General features: G+C 36.9%; 1 protein-coding gene across 2 annotated transcripts in view; it reads left to right on the forward strand.

Moving 5' to 3' along the window:
- The window catches only part of LOC306846754 (ataxin-1-like), a 105546-nt gene that overhangs the window by 61333 nt on the left and 21250 nt on the right, over positions 1-22963 (forward strand). For both annotated transcript variants that reach the window (XM_079380344.1, XM_079380345.1), the window contains one exon: positions 12973-13073. The gene's annotated coding sequence lies outside the window, so the exon portion shown is untranslated. The remainder of the gene's footprint in view (positions 1-12972; positions 13074-22963) is intronic.

Raw genomic sequence — 22963 nt, forward strand, 5'->3', positions numbered from 1 at the left:
GTGTGTGTAGAAGAGATATCCACTTCCCTTCCTCCTGTTGTACCTCTCCAGTAGTTTCGCACAAAGGGAACGTATTGAATGGGGATTGTAGGTTGAGTGACAGGCTTTGTGATTGTTAATGACACGATTGCGCTTGTCATGATTTATTTGTGACTATATCTACAGCTGAGGTATCATTGTTCAACTGCCCTGGTAAAATTCTCAGCATTTTCTGAGTAGCACTACATGTCTGCTGAGTCCATTAACAAATGACCAATTATTTATCAAAAGAGTGATTGTTTGAAATTAAACTAGATTTGTTTATTTTGTGGTAAAGTAGCATAATAGAGCAAACCATATGATATATGGTATGCGGTGAATGTGAAATAATGGGCAATACAAAAATGGCCCAATTAAGTTTTCATTTTTATCACAGATTTATGCTTTAATATAAAACACAAACTTAAATCTACACTACTTTTCATTAGTTCAGGGTTGGTAAGATTTAATTAATGTTTTTGAAAGAAGTCTCTTATTTTTTATCAAGGTTGCATTTATTTGTTCAAGTATACAGTAATATTGTGACATTTCATTAGTTTAAAATAACTGTTTCTTATTTTAAGGTTTTTTAAATTGTATTCTGTATTTGTATTTATTCTTGTCATGGCAAAGGTTGAGAAACTATTGAATGGAAGTGAAAGTGTAAATATTCATCTGTGATATGAAATGTTAAATGAGATTTGTTTAATCTCAAAAATGAATCTAAATATAAATCTTGAACTTGACATTTAGAGAAAATGCAAACTGTCAAATTGCGCATGGTGTTTAGTCTGTATATTAATTCATTAAAAACAAATTAGATTGAAGTTTACTTAATAATGGCTTTCATATTTTAGCATATTTCTGTGAAAAGTATTTTTTTACATGTTTTTATCTAATATGCTAATGGAATCTTTTTATTAAAACTTTAATGGCCCTTTAAGTGACTTATTTACTGTTTTTTTTTTAAGTATAATAATAAAAATATCAAAATCCATTAAGCATTTTCTATTTGTTTTTTTTTTTTGCAAAATCTGACAAAAGATTTTTTGCAGCACCTTTTCTTTTACATTCAGCACTTCATGATATGATTTCTAAAACACATACTTCTAGAGCTGTAAGGCACATTATTAAATAATATTACAGTGTACGAGCCAAAGCCGTCTTCCATTAATATTATACCGAGACATCCATCCTCCAGTATGAATGACTGGTTTTCTGTGCTTGCTTCATTTATAAATATTGCTTTTTCCCTGGCTGAATACGCTAGTCCTGTCTCATTATGTTAAATGGTGGAATGAATAGACTGTAATATATGGCTGTGGAAACAAGGAGCATCCCTCAGCACAGAGACTGTGTGAAGTCATTTCTCATCATTATAAACGGCTGCTTGCACTTTGTGGGATATATATATGTGTATTTGTGAAACGGATTCCCATTGGGTGGCTCCAACCATCTGGCATTAGCTGAGATGAACTCATTACTGCTTCTCTATTGATCGGTGAAATGACTGAGTTGCTGTAGTAATGATGTCATCACCTGCCTCTCAGCACTGACCTTGAATGAAGTGAGCGACTGAGCATGCTCACTGTGCTGCTCTCTGTGTGTGTGTGTGTGTGCTGGATTCCATAGGTTGAAAGAAGGAAGGCTTTCAACCTGCTGTCCTCTAATGCACGCACACACACACACACACACACACCTGCTGCTGAATTCCTTTGAGGCACTCCATCTTGTTTCCTCTCTGTCCGGTGAGAAAAGAAAGATGGTGTCTGCCATGCCACATCCATCTGTAGAAGAAAAGCACCATGATTACTTTGTGTGCAAAGCATATGGTGCACCTTATGACAGCGGTATGAGGCATTCATGCATCATTATGTTTGAACGTAAATGGCTTGATTTGACATAAAAATGTCTTTGTATTATCTAATAGGTCTGATTAGGTCTGTTCAGTTCATTTCAGAATGAAAACACAGGTTTATAGAAATAGTTCATCCTAGATTCTGTCATCAATTATACTCCCTCTCGTTGTTTTAAACCCATTTGATCTCTTTAGTGGAAAACAGAGAAATTTTGAAAACAGTACTGGTTACTTTTATTTCATGCAAATATGTTCAAAAGTCTGGGGTAAATTATTATTATTATATATATATTTTTTTAAGGGGAAAACAAAAAAGCAAACAAAAAAAAACTTTATCCTGCAGTGATGCATTCAAGTTGATCAAATGTGACCATAATGATAGTAAAGAAAAAAGACAGTAAAGAACTTTGTGTTCATGAAACAATAATAATAATTTAAAAAAAGTATAATCACAAATCAGCATTGTAGAATGATTTCTGAGGAGCATGTGACACTGAAAATTCAGCTTTGCCATCAAATTTAATTATAAATTAATAATTTTAAAATAAATGATTAAATAAATATGAATTATTTAAAGGACATTAATGGAATAAATAAAAAAAATTAAATCTATTAAAGTTGTAAAACTAATCTATTAAAGTAAAACATCTATTAAAAGTAAAATATTTTTAAATTGTAATTACTGTATATTTCACAATATTACTGTTTTTACTGTAATTTTAATCAAATAAATGCAGCCTTGGTGAGCATAAAAGACTTCAAAAACAGTAAAAAAATCTTACAAGCAACTTCTGAACAGTAGTGTACATGAATGAATGAGAAGTTAAGCTCTCAAGCTTCAAAAAGATGCAAAAGTTCATAAAATTAATCAGAAATGTAGTCATACATCTTATAAGTGAATGAGTTAAATTTCAGTCTGTTAAAATATTTGCATTACTTGCATCAGTTTTATAAGTCATGCAGTCTTTCCAGTCTGTTTATACTGTGAGTCATCTGTTGTGACTCACTTATATCTGAGTCAAAATTTTATTTATTTATTATTTTTACTTTATTTTACATGGTCAGGGTTTTACCAAAAATGTGAAATATGAAATTTTCTCACTACACCCACTATTGGTAGCTGTGGAAAAAGATCATTCTGTTCCCTGCTCACATAGATGTGGCTCAGTCGGGTCCATCAGTTTATGGTATGGAGGGATTTTAAAGCTCTCTTCAAAGGGGCTGTTCACCCCTAAACTTTCCTGGATCCTCTTGATGTGTCATCCTCCATCACTCTCCCTCTCTTCCTATGTTCAGTTCAGTCTCTTTCCCTGCTGACTGAGCTCTGCTAAAAGGATGGTATTGGCTTACCGCTTGTCCTATATCTGCTCATGGGAACCTTACACGCTACACTGTATTGTGTAACACACACATACACTACTCTACTCTAAAATGGACTTTGTGGAGCAGACTTGCACGAGAATACAAACTTGTTTTATGAACCATAAACAGGTACAGGGAACTGGAACTTGTTCGTGTGCGCTTGCCTGCCTGAGTATGTTGCATTGCTGGCAATATTAGATATCTAAGATATGTCTGAATTAATCATTCTCCTTCAGTCTGATTTGAAATTTCCCATGTGACGATAAGGGGATACGATCAGGGCTTTAGAGACTGAGGGCAATGCAGCATTAGAATAAGAGCTGAACCTTTATATGACGAATGTGATACTAAGACAGTTTCATTTTGAACTCCTTTAAACTTTAGGTATAAATAACAATGTTTTCTGAAGGGCAAAATTCACAGACACAGTGCTAGGGTGTTGTAGGTGGTTGCTGTGTAGTTTTAAAGGTGTTTTGATCTGTTAATGTATTGTGATGTGGTTGTTAGGGTGTTCTGGATGGTTGCCAGGGTGATGCTGTGCAGTTGCTGAGGTGCTCTGATGGGTTTGTTAATTTGGTTGATAGGTTGTTTTGTGTGGTTACTTGGATGTGGCTAAGTGGTTGCTATCATGTTTTGGGTGGTTGTTTACTAGTCCTAACCCACCCTCAGGTTGATGTAATTCTAAGGGGTTATTTTCAAACATTAGTTTGTTCACAGTAGGGGTTGACGATATACCAGTAGACACCATTAACCAGTAGAAATTTGTTAACCAGTAGAGATTTTGTACTATCGTCTCTATCACGGTTACATGCTCACGTGACGTTGCTGTTCTACGTGGTCAAGAAAACTTATCGATTGTATGTGTTTTTTAGCATTGCGGTTTAAAAACAAGTGATTTTAAGCCGTTGAAGTGCAATCAGCAATGAAAGAGAACTCATTTCGCTATATGCAAGCGCTGTTAGAGAGGTGCGTGCATGTGAAGACGGTGCTCATAAAGCATGGGAATATTGAACATTAGTTGAGTTATTTTTGCAGCTTTATAGGCCTTGAACAGTTAAATGCACACACTTGTATGTGCCAAAATGCCCTTCTTTGCAAGTATCCTTACATGTAACAGTATATTGCATTCAGGCAGCTCTTAAAGTGACAGCAATCTAATATTCCTGCTGTCTCTCATTCATGTTAATCAAACAACAAACTAACTGCTCTTGACTAAATGACTTTTGTAACTTTTTAATAAGAAGAAATGTATATTTAATTTACACAGTGATAAATATGCAGTGTTTTTATACATTCGATTACTTTCTATAATGTATGTAGCATTTATTATTTATTTGTTTATTTATTTGTTCTTATTAATTTCTATGGAATCAAAAATGTGGATATCATAAAGACCTTATTTAAAGCAAAAATAACTATATTGTGATATATATTGTTACCGTGAAATAAAATTACTCGTATCGTGAAGATTTTGCTCATATCGCCCACCCCTAGTTCACAAGGTGAAACTCTTAACCTTCAACAGTCTGATCACTTATCTTCAACAAGCCACGTGATTTGAGATTTTATTCATTTCTGTAGCACAGACGGTGCAATATGAGTTGTGAAGTTTAATATATTAGTTTGTTACTGAAAGGTTCACAGTTAGTAAAAAAGCGAACAGCAGGTTTGAGTTCAGTGCTGATGTGATCTGATTCCTATCAGATTCTGACAATGATCTGGTGAGTAACAGAGAAGATATAGCAACTTCATTTAATGTCTGCTGGTGGCAAAAATGTGGAATTGAAAGAATTAGTTTCCACATAGTGTCACTTCCTATGTCTATATCTGGTCTTTTTGTTTTAGGTTTGGTTATAAATGTTAAGAGCCCCAGATGTACTTTGAGACTCTTGATAGAATATGAAACACTTGGCCTGAGGTGCTAAGATATTTCACACAGATTTGAAAGGATTTCTGTGGGAAAATGATAAAGAAAATTTTCATACAAGTATGTCTGTCCATCAGTCAGGCAGTATGTCACCTCTGAAACACACTGTACAAAGTAAGAAGTATGTAATTTCTTAGAAGTATGTCCACAATGGTACTGTAGAAATGACTTATTCAACCAAACCAAAGTCAATGCTTGGTTGACAGTTGCAACAGTAGTAGATGTTGTATGTACATCAAGCATTTTTCTCATTCTACACATACATGTCACCTTAAACACTGACATGGCAGACTTGTTTACCCAACACCAACTCCTAGATCTAGAGCTGATAGTAACGTTGAGGGAAGTGATTCAGGGAAATGTTTAAATGATGCTGGCAGTGTGAGCTGTGTCTCATAGAAAGACTGAGCTTGCAGAATTACCCCATTGCTGTTTATGACTTGTGGCTACAGCCACAAACATGTGACACATGAAAGGGGAAAAAGGCATTAAAGGGACAGTAATAGCGTTTGAAGGTGTCTTTTTCGCATACTAAAACAGCTGAAAAGATCTGATATCACCATGCAGCCACAGGATTTTGCTTTAACCTCTGATTTCTGGAAATTCTAAATAGATTCATTGGAATTAGTATCATGCTTGGTTACCTATTGATGAACGGCACCTGGTGGAATAATTTTCTCACTGTAGTAATGCAGATCTCCTCATGACTTCGGGTTAGATTGATCATTCACGCTGTGCTCGTAGCAGTGCTCTCAAACTCATCCGAGTTGTGGAATAGAGACATTTTGAGGTAGGATATTCAAGCTGAAGAATCGGCAGGTACAGTATGTTTAATTTTAGTGCATTGGTATTGACAATTAATCAGTATCTGGATCCTCTTTTAGTTTTAGTGAGTACTAGTACTACAACAGGGTAATTCCACTGCAACAATCACAGTTATGTGCAAAACATGACCAGATTCCAGTAAAAAGTTGCCTGTCCAACCTTAAAGTGAAAATGTGTGATGCCACACAGTTACAGCCAGTCAGAAAATATATGATATTAATTATACAGTTTTGTTCACTGGGAGTTTTCTTGAATGATTAGGATATGTTGTTGGGCTGCTTTTATATAAAACAAACAAATGACATCAAACAACATTCGGAAGCATTTGCTCTTAAATGTGACATATACACTCACCGGCCACTTTATTTAGGTACACCTGTTCAATTGCTTGGTAACACAAATTGCTAATCAGCCAATCACATGGCAGCAACTCAGTGCATTTAGGTATTTAGATGTGGTGAAGACGACTTGCTGAAGTTCAAACCGAGCATCAGAATGGGGAAGATGGGGGATTTAAGTGACTTTGAACGTGGAATGGTTGTTGGTGCCAGACGGGCTGGTCTGAGTATTTCAAAAACTGCTGATCTACTGGGATTTTCACGCACAACCATCTCTAGGGTTTATAGAGAATGGTCCGAAAAAGAGAAAATATCCAGTGAGCGGCAGTTGTGTGGACGAAAATGCCTTGTTGATGTCAGAGGTCAGAGGAGAATGGGCAGACTGGTTAGAGATGATAGAATGGCAACAGTAACTCAAATAACCACTCGTTATAACCAAGGTATGCAGAATACCATCTCTGAACGCACAACACGTCGAACCCTGAAGCAGATGGGCTACAGCAGCAGAAGACCACACCGGGTGCCGCTCCTGTCAGCTAAGAACAGGAAACAGAGGCTACAATTTGCACAGGCTCACCAAAATTAGACAAAGTAAATAGAAAAAAAATATATCATAGATAGAGCTAGTTGTTAGAGAGTCAATGTATTATTATTCTATAATAATTAAAAAGAAAACTAGTGAGTAGAAAAATAATTGAGAATGCTAGTGTTAGAGGGTGAAGTGTGAATGGAAGAGATGTGTCCTTAGCCATTTCTTAAAGTTGTTTATTTACATTTGTTTTATTGATTTTATTGGTTGATATCATTTTTCCACCATTTGTGTTGTGCAACAATAAACATGTTTAACAATAATATGCAACATTGTTTTGACATGGTCTCATTATGATTATGTGCATGTAAAGTCATTACGTAGCATCCAGTTTTCATCTCATGAATAATATCTGTTAATATGAATTTTAAATCACACCAAATATTACTTCTGGATTGTTCATCACACTAAAAATGGAAGGTCAAGTGAAATGCATTATAGTATTGCATGCAGTGTGCTGTTACACACTCTGGGAAATTAAGTAGGTTATCTGAATAATTGTTTTTTTATTACAATGTAAAAAATGCAGTGCCTGCCTTTTTTCTTGTTTAATCTATTGATTCAACACTCTGCCTTTTCTATTGAATTATATGATGTAAAAATGATAGGGTTAAACATGATTCCCTTATTATATATTAGGAGTGACCTACTAACCTAAACTGCTGCATAAGTTATTATAGCAACCTGCTATGAGACCTGCTATCATTTTATTCAGTACTTCTCTTAGTAGGGTCAGCAAACTGTTGTTGTATCATGCAAGTTACCACATTGCTGTAGTAGCTGTTAATGTGTGAAAATATGAATACAACAACAATCACCATCTTCATCCTGATTTGAAAGGTTTTGATAACGTACAATATCGGAAAATAAAATGTTGCAAAAGAGTTCTGAAAATAAACTGAAAACGCTCACATTTGTGCTAATATTTTAAATTGTGTGGGGGCGCATTTTATTAATAGTGCCTATTGCACGCCAATGGCAAACTGTGCACAGTGAATTATACCTTACAGTACAGTGCTGCGTGCTACATACTGAACATAGGGTGTTTGAGTAGTTTAGTTTGTTTGTTTATAAAGAACATTTAAAAATAACAGATGTTGAAACCAAAGTGATGTACAGAAAATATACAACAAGATTAAAACAAAATGAAAGACTAGACAGTATACAAAACACAACGAAATGGACAAATGAGAAAATGTATACTCTTTGGAAGAATTTAAACACAAAGAATAGAAATTGGTCTTCCAAGAGGATTTGAACACAGAAGTAGAAGGAGCAGATAAAATGTGGAGAGGAAGACTATTGCAGAGCCTAAAGGCTGCCAATGAGAAACCTGATGATCACCTTTAGCTTTAAAACAAGAACGAGGAGCTGAGAGTAGAAATTGACTAGATGATTCAGTGGGTCTTGAAGCAGTATACAGAGCGAGAAGATCACAAATGTACTGAGGTGCAAGCCCATGCAAAGCTTTAAAAACAAAGAGCAAAATTTTAAAAACCAAACGGAGCTTAACTGGTAACCAGTGAAGAGAGGTGAGCGCAAGTGTAATGTGCTCACATTTATTAGTGCTGGTCAGTAATCTGCCTGCCACATTTTGAACGATCTGCAAGTGATTGGATAAGAAATGATAAATTGTGTCTCTGAATATTATGACTTAGCGGAGGCATATATAATTCAAAAAGAAGAGGAACCAAAATGAAACCCTGTGGAACACCATAAGAGATTTGAAATTATTATAGTGTGGTATTCTGAACATGCAGTAGCTAAACATTTTTCTTTTTAAATTAACACAAACTGATTAATAATTTACAATAAGACCACATATGATGCATGTATTTCAGAGCTTCTCAAGCACATAGGAATCTGGAAGAAAATGCAAAAGTGACGTGTTTTGATACCAGAGGATGGTCTGTATGTCTACATAAAATGTTGTGTTGACTGTCTATAGCACTTATGTCTTGGTTTTCTTCACTGTTGCGTTTAGGTTTCTCACTCGTTCTCTTCCTCATTCACATGTTCACACATCCCACTATCTGTCCTTGATCTCAGACTCCTGTAGCACTAATGGCTGTTGTCACAAGTTTTACTGCACCCACCCTCTTCAACCATCTGTCTGGTCTTTTTCTCTCTCTCTCTTGCTCTATCTCTCTCATCAATGATGCTTTATCAGCACGTCTGCCAAAACACAATGTTGCCAAAGCAGTACAGAGGATAATTAATCTGCAGAATTGGACGAGATGGCAGAAGTGTATACTTGTTAATCACCGCAAAGAAAGCACAAAATGACATTGACATATAACCGTGACCTCTCCTCTTCATCATTAGCATCACAACTTAAGCCATAAAACCTGCTTCTTTGGTGTAACTAGGAGATGGGTAAAAATGGGCATCTTGTGGTGTAGAGAAAGTGTAGAGAGAGACTGTAAATCTGAAAACGCATACATCTCATATAAAATAGAATTATATAACTATATTTTTTTTATTTATGATTAATTTTAGATTTCTTCTTTTTTGTCATCATTGTTATTATTGTTGTTATTTTGTGCCATTAAAGTGTAGAAAGATTTAATTTTGAAAAGCAAATATCTGATAAAATATATTATAAATGGTGTATATAATGTATTAATAACATGCAGCATGTTATAAATACATTATATATAAACAGATATATTAATCTGCACTTCATTTATAATTTACTATTTTTGTTTATTTAAAGTAATTTAATATATTTTTCATAATTTTTAATTTAAATGAACTAATTTTACATTTTTAGAGAAAGTTTTTTTAAATGCATACAGTATATGTTATAAAATATATTCTATAAATTCTATAAACAATATAATAATAATAATAATAATAATAATGTGGCAAAAAATTATAGAGAGAATTTTGATTTTGAAATCTATATATATGATCAAATTTATTATAAATTATCTATTTATACAGTGTTCTTTTGTTTTTATTTTTTAAAGAGTCTGAAATGCATGTATCTTATAAAATCTAAATGTGTAATATATTAATAAATTATATTTAAATAAATATATACGTAATTTATAATTTATTTATTTTTTTTTCATTTACATTATTAATTTAACATTTAGTAGTAGTAGAAGTATGTGGCAAAAAAAAAAAAATCCCCTCAAGACCCCTACTTTCTTTTCCATTCATTAGATGATAATCCAGCACTTTCTGGATGTTTGTGATTGCTAAGGCAAGGCAAGGCAAGTTTATTTATATAGCACATTCAAAGTGCTTTACATAAAAGAAAGTGAAATAGACATTAAAAATCAATAAAAACATGGAAATAAAAATAATAAAAACAAGGAATTTTAAAATGATATAGAAATTGATTTAAAATAAATTTAAAGCAAATGATTATACTTAAAATTCATTGCAGTCAGTTCGGACATATAGCACAGTGCTCATTCAACAAATGCACAGTTAAACAGATGAGTTTTGAGTCTTGATTTAAATGTGGCTAATGTTTTAGCACATCTGATCTCTTCTGGAAGCTGGTTCCAACTGCGGGCTGCATAATAGCTAAAAGCAGACTCCCCTTGTTTTGTGTGAACCCTTGGTATTTCTAACTGACTTGATCCTAATGATCTGAGTGGTCTGTTCGGTTTATATTCAGTGAGCATATCAGCAATATATTTAGGTCCTGGGCCATTGAGTGACTTATAAACAAGTAAAAGTACTTTAAAATCAATCCTAAATGTACCTGCAAGCCAGTGTAAGGACCTGAGGACTGGTGTGATATGCTCAGATTTTCTGGTTCTAGTCAGAATCCTGGCAGCAGCGTTCTGGATGAGCTGCAGTTGTCTAATGGTCTTCTTGGGAAGGCCGGTGAGGAGACCATTACAGTAATCCACCCTGCTGGTCATAAAGGCATGAACAAGTTTCTCCAAGTCTTGACTGGAAACAAAACATCTAATTCTTGCAATGTTTTTGAGATGATAGTATGCTGATTTAGTTACTGCTTTGACATGACTACTGAAACTAAGGTCTGTCTCCAGAATCACCCCAAGATTTCTGACTTGATTTTTAGTTGTTCGACCCCTAGAGTCAAGGTATGCATTCACCTTGAGAACTTCATCTTTGTTTCCAAATGCAATGACTTCAGTTTTCTCCTTGTTTAACTGAAGAAAGTTCTGGCACATCCAACTGTTAATTTCATCAATGCATTGGCAGAGGGAGTCAATGGGGCTGTAGTCATTTGGAGATAAGGCTAGGTAAATCTGGGTATCATCAGCATAGCTGTGATAGGCAATTTGGTTCTTCCTCATTATCTGACTTAGTGGGAGCATATACAGGTTAAACAAGAGCGGTGCAAGAATTGAGCCTTGTGGGACTCCACATGTCATGGCCGTCCACTTAGACTTATGCTCTCCTATACTCACATAATAACCTCTCCCTTCTAAGTATGACCTGAACCATTTGAGTGTCATCCCAGAAAGCCCGACCAAGTTTTCCTGTCTCTCTAGAAGTATGTTATGATCGACAGTGTCAAACGCAGCACTAAGATCTAGTAGTACCAGCACTGATATTTTGCCAGAATCAGAATTGAGGCGAATATAATTTATTATCTTAATGAGTGCTGTCTCTGTGCTGTGATGTGCTCGGAAACCAGATTGAAAATTGTCCAGGTATCCATTTGAGTTTAAGTAGTTGTTCAGCTGATTAAAAACTACCTTTTCAATAATCTTACCTATGAAAGGAAGATTTGATATGGGTCTATAGTTGCTCAACATGGTGTTATCAAGATTGCGCTTTTTCAGAAAGGGCTTAACAACTGCAGTTTTAAGGGAGTTTGGAAAAGTTCCAGAAAGAAGTGAGGCGTTCACCACTTCTAAGAGATCAGCTTCTAAACAGTTAAGCACATTTTTGAAAAAGGATGTGGGAAGTGTGTCAAGATAGCAGGTTGAAGATTTAAGGTGCTGTACTATTTCTTCCAAAATTTTGTTATCAATTTTTTTAAAAACACACATAGTCACTTCTTTTTGAAATTGCAGTCGAATCTGTGTGACCTCTACATAACTTGAGGATGTGCCAATCTCCTTTCTGATATTATTGATCTTCTCAGAAAAGAAGGAAGCAAACTCATTGCATTTGCTGTCAGAGAGCATTTCACTGGGAATCTGACTTGGGGGGTTTGTCAGTCTCTCAACAGTCGCAAAAAGAGTGCGGGTGTTGTTTAAGTTACTGTTTATAAGGTTTGAAAAGAAAGTCTGTCTAGCTGTGGCTAGTTCCACATTGAAAGCATGAAGGCTGTCTGCTAAGAAAGGCTAAGGTGAACCTGAAATCAGCCTTTTTATACAGGGCTTCCATTTCTGAAAGATTAGTCGACTAGTCAACTTTTAAAAATATTTTTGCACATCCCTAGTTCCAACACAAATGCTACATAAGCAGAGGGCATGTCATTTGGAAATAGATTGCTGCTATCTAATCCTCTGAAGGCAACAGTTTATTTCTCACGTAATGCCCCAGAGATAAATGATACACGGCTTCCTTGCTGCAATCTGTGCTGCGGAGTCCTACTCCCGAATACTGATCTAAGATCTGCGCTTCTGGGAGTTGAGGGATGTGATGTCATTCCCGCTTTATGCCTCATGGAATACCGCAGGTGGTTACTGAAAGAAACCAAACAAAGTCTAGCAGCAGCTACGGTGCGTCCTGTGCGCTCGCGAGCTCAACGCTGATCTGAGAGCAGCTCCAATAAGGACCATCTTTATTTAAAGAGCACACTCACTGTACACCCACACCTCCGCCTTTGTGTTGTCTTGTTACTTGGTTTCCATAGCGGTCCGTTCTGTGTTGTGAGCGTCTGAAGGGAGTGGAGCTGCAAGATGACAGAGTTGCAGTAGTATGAGTGTGACTATTAAATGTACCTGAGTGCATCTGTATGTGGATCATGTTCGCTCAGTGCTTAGTTCGCGGCCTCGGGACAGGACGGGAATTTAAGGGTAGGAAGGAGTCATGTTTGTGACTGTACAGGCTGTTGGCTCTGTATTATTGAGTAATATATGTGTGTTTGTGTGTGTGTGTGTGTCCGCAGGCTGTGCTGGAGGTCTGCGCTGAAACTACGAATCGCGTTGGGATTGTAACGACTTCAATGGGCCGCAACACTCACTGAAACACTGGAGGCAACTGAATGAGGTACGGCAACAGGGCTCACACACACACAAACACATATACACACACATACACGTATGCCTTTTGATACCAGTGACCTTTTATTCTACATTTTACTACTCGTGTCTAGGCATTATCTGGAGCACAATTGTAAAAATAACTTGCTTAAGCTGTGTCCTACTACTCACCCGTCAAATCAGGCCCTGATTGGTGGAGCAATAATACAGGTCTGCCTAGCAACAGGGCTGTTTACCAAACAACACAGCTGGGGCTGAAAGCAGGGCTTTCACGTAAAACACCTCCAGGAAAAAGCTAGCTAGCACAGGCCGCTTGGGACAGCACTGCTTTAATGATTCATGCTTGAAGCACGGTCGGTCGCAGGCATACTGTAATATGCAGGTTTACTGTAGCATGCTCACACACTGTCGTGTGCACGTGCATCGGGTTCGTAGACAGCATTTAAATGTCTCATTAGCAAGTAATACACGTGTTCTTGAGAGATATGCATGTATGTGAACAGGCTCATGTTCTCGAGAGTGTATACACAGTCTACTCTAGTTGAAGTGCATTACATTAAGTCCATTTATGTGCATGAAAATCTTTTTTCTGTTGGTTGTTTTGTTGTTTTTGTGATGTTTTTTTTTCAGATTTGTGTATGTGTCCCTAAAGTGCCCCCTGCTGGTGTAATATAGATTTTAGTGCAAATATTTATACTCAAAGGATTGGAATATCATTTTACATTATCATGTAGATATAGATAGATAGATAGATAGATAGATAGATAGATAGATAGATAGATAGATAGATAGATAGATAGATAGATTTATAGATTTATTTATAAATGCATATAGAATTTAAATAATTTTAATTAATAATTTTTTATTAATTTTACATATATTAGTATTATTATTATTTTGTATTATATACCGTGTGTGTGTATGTGTATATATATATATATATATATATATATATATATATATATATCATTTGATACAGTTGGGCAAAAAAGTATTTAGTCAGCCACCAATTGTGCAAGTTCACCCACTTAAAAAGATGAGAGAGGCCTGTAATTTTCATCATAGGTACACTTCAACTATGAGAGACAGAATGGGGGGAAAGAATTCAGGAAATCACATTGTAGGATTTTTTATGAATTAATTGGTCAATTCCTCGGTAAAATAAGTATTTGGTCACCTACAAACAAGCAAGATTTCTGGCTCTCACAGACCTGTAACAACTTCTTTAAGAGGCTCCTCTGTCCTCCACTCGTTACCTGTATTAATGGCACCGGTTTGAACTCGTTATCAGTATAAAAGACACCTGTCCACAACCTCAAACAGTCACACTCCAAACTCCACTATGGCCAAGACCAAAGAGCTGTCGAAGGACACCAGAAACAAAATTGTAGACCTGCACCAGGCTGGGAAGACTGAATCTGCAATAGGCAAGCAGCTTGGTGTGAAGAAATCAACTGTGGGAGCAATTATTAGAAAATGGAAGACATACAAGACTGATAATATCCATCGATCTGGGGCTCCACGCAAGATCTCACCCCGTGGGGTCAAAATGATCACAAGAACGGTGAGCAAAAATCCCAGAACCACACGGGGGGACCTAGTGAATGACCTGCAGAGAGCTGGGACCGAAGTAACAAAGGCTACCATCAGTAACACACTACGCCACCTGGGACTCAAATCCTGCAGTGCCAGACGTGTCCCCCTGCTTAAGCCAGTACATGTCCGGGCCCGTCTGAAGTTTGCTAGAGAGCATTTGGATGATCCAGAAGAGGATTGGGAGAATGTCATGTGGTCAGATGAAACCAAAATAGAACTTTTTGGTAAAAACTCAACTCGTCGTGTTTGGAGGAGAAAGAATGCTGAGTTGCATCCAAAGAACACCATACCTACTGTGAAGCATGGGGGTGGAAACATCATGCTTTGGGGCTGTTTTTCTGCAAAGGGACCAGGACGACTGATCCGTGTAAAGGAAAGAATGAATGGGGCCATGTATCGTGAGATTTTGAGTGAAAACCTCCTTCCATCAGCAAGGGCATTGAAGATGAAACATGGCTGGGTCTTTCAGCATGACAATGATCCCAAACACACCGCCCGGGCAACGAAGAAGTGGCTTCATAAGAAGCATTTCAAGGTCCTGGAGTGGCCTAGCCAGTCTCCAGATCTCAACCCCATAGAAAGTCTTTGGAGGGAGTTGAACGTCCATGTTGCCCAGCGACAGCCCCAAAACATCACTGCTCTAGAGGAGATCTGCATGGAGGAATGGGCCAAAATACCAGCAACAGTGTGTGAAAACCTTGTGAAGACTTACAGAAAACGTTTGACCTCTGTCATTGCCAACAAAGGGTATATAACAAAGTATTGAGATTAACTTTTGTTATTGACCAAATACTTATTTTCCACCATAATTTGCAAATAAATTCTTTAAAAATCAGACAATGTGATTTCCTGGATTCTTTCCCCCCGTTCTGTCTCTCATAGTTAAAGTGTACCTATGATGAAAATTACAGGCCTCTCTCATCTTTTTAAGTAAGAGAACTTGCACAATTGGTGGCTACATAGGTCACATTTTGTTTAATGTTTAGGAGTAAACTGCCGCTACAAGCATGCACAAGCAGGTGGACAACGTTTTGCCCATTGCTTTTAAGCCTTTAATTTTAAGCCTTTACATAAATAGAAAGTTGGCCAAGTTATGATGCAGATAGAATTCTGGGTAATATGATCATCATGTTTTACAAAAAAACTTTTAAAAGTTAAAACATACCTATTCATGTAAATTTTTCAGTTCAGTTTTTCACTCAAAGTGATATGCTTCTAATAGATTTCTAAAAAGATGTATTAAATTAGTCCATTAATCATAGACAAAGCTGATGGTAGATATTGAAACTGACACAAGGGCAATTACCAAAATGTATCAGCAATAGATGCAGTTAATCTCAAACTGGCCAAATATGAGGCGATTAATTAGCCTAGCCAATATATCGGAGCATGACTACTCGAAAACTCAGGGAACGAGAGACAAATTGTCACACAGGCAGCTCTAGTTCACGGGCAGGCCTGTGAAAGGCTTGATATGAGCTCATTTTGAGGTTAATTAATGGAGATAACTAATATCAAAATTAGTACTTCATGAGCTGAGGCTCTCTTTTCTCTCTGTTTTTCTTTATGTCTCACTTGCTCTGTTTTTCATCTCAGACAGCTCTACTATCCCAATAACTCCTATAACCAATCATGGTCTTTTGGAGTAAAAGCTCTCCGCCAGTTAAAGGTCACTGGACTCTTAGTGCGCGTGGTGAAGCATAGCAATTCATCACACTCATGCTGCTGCGCTTCCTAATGCATTCTGAATGTCCTAATCTTCTGTTAAGTGTTAATATGGCAAAGGTAGGGTTCGGCGATGTGTTTTTCCTGTTGGTTAGTTCTCAAAAGCCTCTTTTTAAAAAAACAAAATGCCCAAATGGATGGCAAATTGAAGTCGTGAGTGCATTGGAATGCATCAAAGTCCATTTAGATAGTGTTATGTCATTATAAAAATATGGAGGATCTGCAAGATCAAAGCATGATGTGCTTATGAAAACATTAAAGGGATAGGCGATGCTTTCATGATTTACTGACCCTCATGTCATTGCAAACCTGTATGTACTGTATTTCTTCTCTTTGGACCCCATTGACTTTCATTGTAAAATCACATTTTTCAAAATATCTTCTTTTATATTTCACAGAAGAAAGTCAGTCAGTATAGGAACGACAAGAGGGTGAATAAATGATTTTTTTTTTGTAAAATGTCACTTTAAGCTAGTCGACTGTGTTCTTCGTATCTATACACTCTTAAAAATAAAGATTTCAAATGTGACCCAGGACCACAAAACCACTCATAAGGGTCAATTATTATAAATTGAGATTTATACATAATCTGAAAGCTGAATAAATATGCTTTGATGTATGGTTTGTTAGGATAGGACAATATTTGGCTGAGATACAAGTATTTGAAAATCTGGAATCTGGAATCAAAAAATATATTTACGGTAGGAAATTTGCTAAATTTCTTAATGGAACATGATCTTTACTTAATATCATAATGATTTTTGGCATAAAAGAAAAATCAATCATTTTGAGCCATGCAATGTATTGCTGGCTATTGCTATAAATATACCTGTGCTACTTATGATTGCTTTTGTGGTCCAGGGTCACAAATAGGTTCCAAATGCCACGGAAGAACAATTTGGGGTTCTCCAAAGAATCTTTCAGTGAACAGTTCTTAAAAAAAAAAAATTAGTGTAAAGAACACTGTTATTTCACTATGAAGAACACTTTGTTCATTGGAAAGATTCCATGTGTTAAAAGGGTCTTCATGGAACCATCAGTGCCAATAAAGAACCTTTAAGAGCATAATTCAAGTCATTTTTTGTCAGGAGTGTGTCTTGCACACATGATTCTTTTGAAGTTCGGGTGCTGCAGAACCCAGCCTTGTGTTTGCTTAGTGTGTGTGTGTGAGAGTTTGGTGAGTGTGCGAGGACAGCAGTGCTATTCTTGGTGGTTGGGGGAAGTCTTGGCTCCCGGGCGCATGGGAAAAGTGTTCTTGGCAGGAGTAGCGGTGGCATTCCATTGTGCCTGAGTCCCTCTCCCCCTCAGCACTTAAAACTGTGTCCTTTCACACCGTGATCTCAGCGGAGTGCTTTCTAGAAGGAGGGAAAATAAATAAATTACTAGCATAAACACGAACGCACCTTGAAATCCAACCGTCCACACAGATGTACTCGTTCACACCTGTTCACACAATTTTCTACTCTTCATTTCTAACATTCACACTTGTATCATACTTCCATTTTCCATCTTCGTCTTTTGAACCGTTTTGAATAGTAGCTTCAGAATCACACAAACCACATTCACAGCAGTCATAAACATGTCTCTCAGCACACTGGCCCTCATTCGCTGGAGCTGCTTGAAAATTAAAGGATCTGGAACATTGAAAGAAGGTCAGAGCAATAAACATTCAGTTCTCTGACTTGCTGTGATATTGCTCTCCCAGAAATGAACTCCAAATGTATTTGACCTTTGACGTAGGAGTGGGAATCAGCAGGCATATGGTGATAAAATTAAGGAATATTACATCCGACTGACTGACAGACACAATATGGTGGTATTGCAGTTTTCTGAAAGGCAGTCATTTGTTTTATACCATAAAATATTCTTCTTGGTCTTAATAGAGCCCGTTTTTGACTGCAGAGTTTGTTTTGCAGGTGTAGTTCATGTAGTCATGTTCATATTTTGTACTTCAGACTGGTTTAGGGCGTGTGTGTGTTAATTTTTATCAGCTGCCATGTGCATCAGGCATAAGCTGCATCTACTGCACGTGCTTGTCATGATCTGTGATATACAGCATCTTCCTACCTTCTTGTCCTTTGCTTTCATTGTTTGCAGAAATCAGCTGAATCCTTACAAGTGCATAGCAGCAGAACCATGCAGCCTAAAAACGTTTTTTTTTCACATTAGCTTTACCACTTTTTTTTTTGCTTTTTTTTGGTAATGTAATTTGAGCTTAAGGATGTTGTTGTATTTAATAAAAAAAAGAACACCCGTTTTCATAACTTACATTACAATTTTGTAATGCCTAAATTCTCTTTTACAGTTATTGTTTGTAGTTTTGAGGGTTACTTTTTATTTATTAATTTAATCAGTCTTTACCCATTCAAGGAGCTGTATTTACAGTACATGGTTGGAAATAACTGTCTGAGGATTTTATGAATATGACTGCTGAGTAAACAAAATTTAGCCTTGCTTTAAACTTTGATTCTCAACAATACACTAATACTTGCACTAATAATACATGCATTCTTCATACACATGAATGGCTTTTAGGGACTTAGGAGCACAAGTGTTTGCTTTTACTTTTCTAATCACCGAAGTGGTATATTTAATCTGCGTCTGAAACCAAACAACTGTTTACTTATTCTCAGGTGGCAGAGGTCTTATGTCTGACACACTGGGTCAAAAGGTTAGACTGTTACTGCTGAAAATCTAGACATCAGTTGCGAACAGTGTGAATTTAGTACTTGTATTCACAAATAGTTTTTACAAGTATTAACATTCCATCACACTAGATACTGATACTGATGTTTTCTTCAAACTCTTTAGTTACATGTTACCAGCCCAAATGATTTCTGACTGCAGCTTGTTCTTGGAAACCAATGATATGTTATATTATGCCTCCAAACAAGCTCCAGCAGGCCAGGGATTTGGTGGCGTGTGTGAAAGGCGACCCGCTGACCCTGTGCCGGTGTGCACAAGCTTTGAGGTCAGAGGTAGGGAGCTCGATGCAGAAGACGCATAAGTCATATCTAGTGTCGCTTTACATGAACTGCAGGATGCACAAATGACTTTTTCAACATGCAGGTTGATAGAGGTTATTTTTAAAATCTTGTCCTTTGAAAGCAGGGTCAAGGAGAAGGAGAGTGTGAGGTAATATTCTGAGAAGTGTTGCTGCTATAAGCTTCCATTCATCCTCGATCCTGATGTATTGAGGTTATGTGTTGACATTTTTCTGGAGCTTTGTCCTCCTGATTACTCACAGTAATTAATCATCAATATCCTGCTTTGCAACCCACATCACAGAGCATGTTTAAGCAACAGCAAAGGTCAAAATACACCGTAAAATGACTTTGGTGGTGCTTACAGAAAACCATGAAATGGTTTTTTTGAACTCTGAGAATAAAAGCTTGTGTTTATTTGTTCCGCTCATACATAAAGTCAAATCACAGTCAGGGGTTGTTTATTGCGGCTGTATTTATCCCTATAGTATCTTTCTCGTTTGCAGCAGTTCGCGTGATTCTCATGCTCTCGGGTTTCGTGCTGTTTTCGGTGGAGGTGGTCTGTGTGGGGAGCTGGCCTGTCACACTCATTTCTCACCCTCTATTTATTACCTTGCCGTTATCTAAATGTTTAATTTGTCATGAATGAATGATCACAGGACTGCTAAAGAGAGTGCTAGCAGGATGGGAGATATCTCACAGAGAGATAACAGCACAACATGCTGCGATTTAGACCTGACCAGTGATGTGTCCTATTTTATTATTTATTTTATTTTACTTTATTTTGATTAGTATTAGGATGAAAATAAACAGCGGTACCAAAAAAAAATCTACAAATGGAATTGCATTAAATAGCAAAATACCGGCAACACGTTACAGTAAAGTTAATATTAGTTCATGCATTTGGCATAATTAAAGGGGTCATCGGATGCAAAATTCACTTTACAAGTTGTTTGAACATAAATGTGTGATGGAAGTCTGTGTACACATCCATTCAATAATGATAAAAATCCACCCAGTGTTTTTTTTTTTTTTAAATCCCCTTCCTGTCAGGATGATGTAGTTCTGAACAGACCCCTCCCTTGATAGTTGATTGACAAGGTCTTAGACCCGCCCTGAGTGAGCTGAGAGCTGTCTGCCATTGTGTCACTCCAGTGCAGGGGAAGACAAGATGTCTCCAATAAAGTGATTGAGGTGTTTTGATGTTGGATGTAATAATGAATATAGCAGTCGTCATTTACTCCCAACATCTGAGCCGCTGAAGACGTAGAGGATTAATGCTACTTTCGTTTTTGAAGGAAATGTGCCGATCCCCGATCTGCCTAAATGCGTCTATGTTCGCGTGAATCATTCGTGATCCAGTCTCATCTACAGAAGAAGTGAGTATAAGGGTTTTTATGAAACTTTGCAAATCGCCTTTCCCAATAATGTGCTAGTTAGCCAGTTTCGTGGCTGAAGTTTACTGTCTGCTTGTCACCCCAGGGAAGAGAGGGGCGGGGTCAGCAGAGCTCGTTAGTATTTAAAGCGACATGGACTAAAAACAGCTTGCTGTAAACAGAGCTGATTTTGACAGGGTAAAAAGGGTGTTTTTTACACTACCACTGAGAAATTTTAACCAAGGTATGTTATAGGCTTTTCATTAAGACCCTAAAGCATTATATCAACTTGGGCATCCGATGACCCCTTTAATAAACAATGAACAACAATTTTTACAGAATTTATTAATCTAGGTTAATGTTATTTTTTTAAACATGTTGTTCAATGTTAATTTGTCATTGTTCATGGTAAGTTAACTAATGTTAATTCATACAGTTTGAAATATTAGATTTAATTAGTAGGCTATATGTAGAAACAAACATTAATCAAGATTTTAAAAAATTATGTAAAGTATTGTTTATTGTAAAAGTTGTGACAAAAATATCAAGCTACTGTAAGTGACATTTAATTTAAAGAAAAATACCTTAAGCACAAGCAAAATGTTTCACAAAAAGAAATTTTTTTTAATTTTTGCTAAAATAATAACAACTTAATCTTTAATTGCCCTTTTGGTTTTTTATTTTCTTTCCAAATGCTAAATAGCAACAAACACCAACACAGCATTTTCCTGAAAGCCTGTTTGTGGCTATGCACTGTGAAATTTTCCTGAAACATTAGTTCAGTCTGTACAATGACAAAAGGTCAAATTTGATTTACAGTAACCATTTAATCATTTAAATGCTGTAGAATGTAGCTAATAATAGTCTCTGAAATGATCATATATTTTGACACACACTTTGACATAGCTTTTATTTTCTTAAAGCAGAAAAATACAGATTTTTAAAAAATCTTGTAGTTATACATAAAAGAAATGAACTGTAGTTTTAGCCTCATTTCTTTTCATATGCCACTTGAGTTTGCATGTTGTAATGTAATGCAGTGACATTCATACATTAGCATGGCATATCTTAGCGTTTCCAGTACATTTCTGTGTCCCAGACCTGCTGCTTACAGGACATCGGCCAATCTGTGCTGTGTGGGCAGACGTGAGTATTGTTATGGATCACAGCAGTGTCCTAAAAGCAACCCTTGGCCGGCACCGCTGAGCCACGGCAGAGCCAAACAAGGCCACACCAAACACAATTGCACGTCGCCCCCATTTTGCCTCAATTCAAACAGGCTCCACCCTGAGTCCTGCGGGCCTGCTTTCTCAGGAACATAAAGACTTCTCGGCATGGTTCGCAGTGTGTGAATAGCTTTGAACAGGGCCTCACGCTGTGCTGTGGTGCATATTGTGTGTTCGTTGGAGGTCCACTTTTATGTTCCATCATTGCAGGTTCGGCGTGATGCAGCTGTAGGTTTTTATGCAGGGGTCGGTCTTCACACCAGTAAAATCCTGATAGTGGGCTGTAGCTCTGAGGTTTGTGTTGCTGTACGGCTGTGTGTTACATTATGTTAGATTTGTGGTGGTCTTTTATGCAAAAGGACGGTGGGTAGATGTCCACTGAAGCATCCAGGTGTGTGTAAATTTCCAGTCCATTGACACACATTGTTAAATACTATTTTTTTATTATTAGTATTATTATATACTTTATATACTGTTTCCAACCGCCTGTATATATATATATAGTATATATATACTATATTTTTCATATTGGTGGGTGATTTGCTTTCTTTTTTCTTTTTTTATATTTACTGATTATTGTGTGATTGTGTAATTGTGTCAGAGTGTATTTTGTTTGTTCTAATTGCAGACTCAACCAATTAAAGTTTCCCAGTCTCCGCTCTGAGCGTGTGTTGTGTGTGTGTGTGTGTGTTGTTCTGCCTCTTATTTATCACAAGCGTGTCTCTTCAGTCTTTGTTTGTCAGTACGTCAGTGTGTTCTGCGAGAGCGTGTGTACACACTCCTCTGGGATTATCGAGTAATAGAGGGGTTTAGCAGTGCTTTGCCTCAGCATAATCCGTCACACACACTGATACACACTCCACATAGTGGCGGATTTAGGGTGGCTTGTGAATGGAGGGAAGGCGAGAAGGACACAGCGAGCTGTATCAGCGGACCGGACACAGAGGCACCGTCAACTGTTTGCGCTAAGGACAAACAAACATGTGAAAT

This window comes from Barbus barbus (genome assembly GCF_936440315.1).
Source record: "Barbus barbus genome assembly, chromosome: 27".
Lineage (NCBI taxonomy): Eukaryota > Metazoa > Chordata > Actinopteri > Cypriniformes > Cyprinidae > Barbus > Barbus barbus.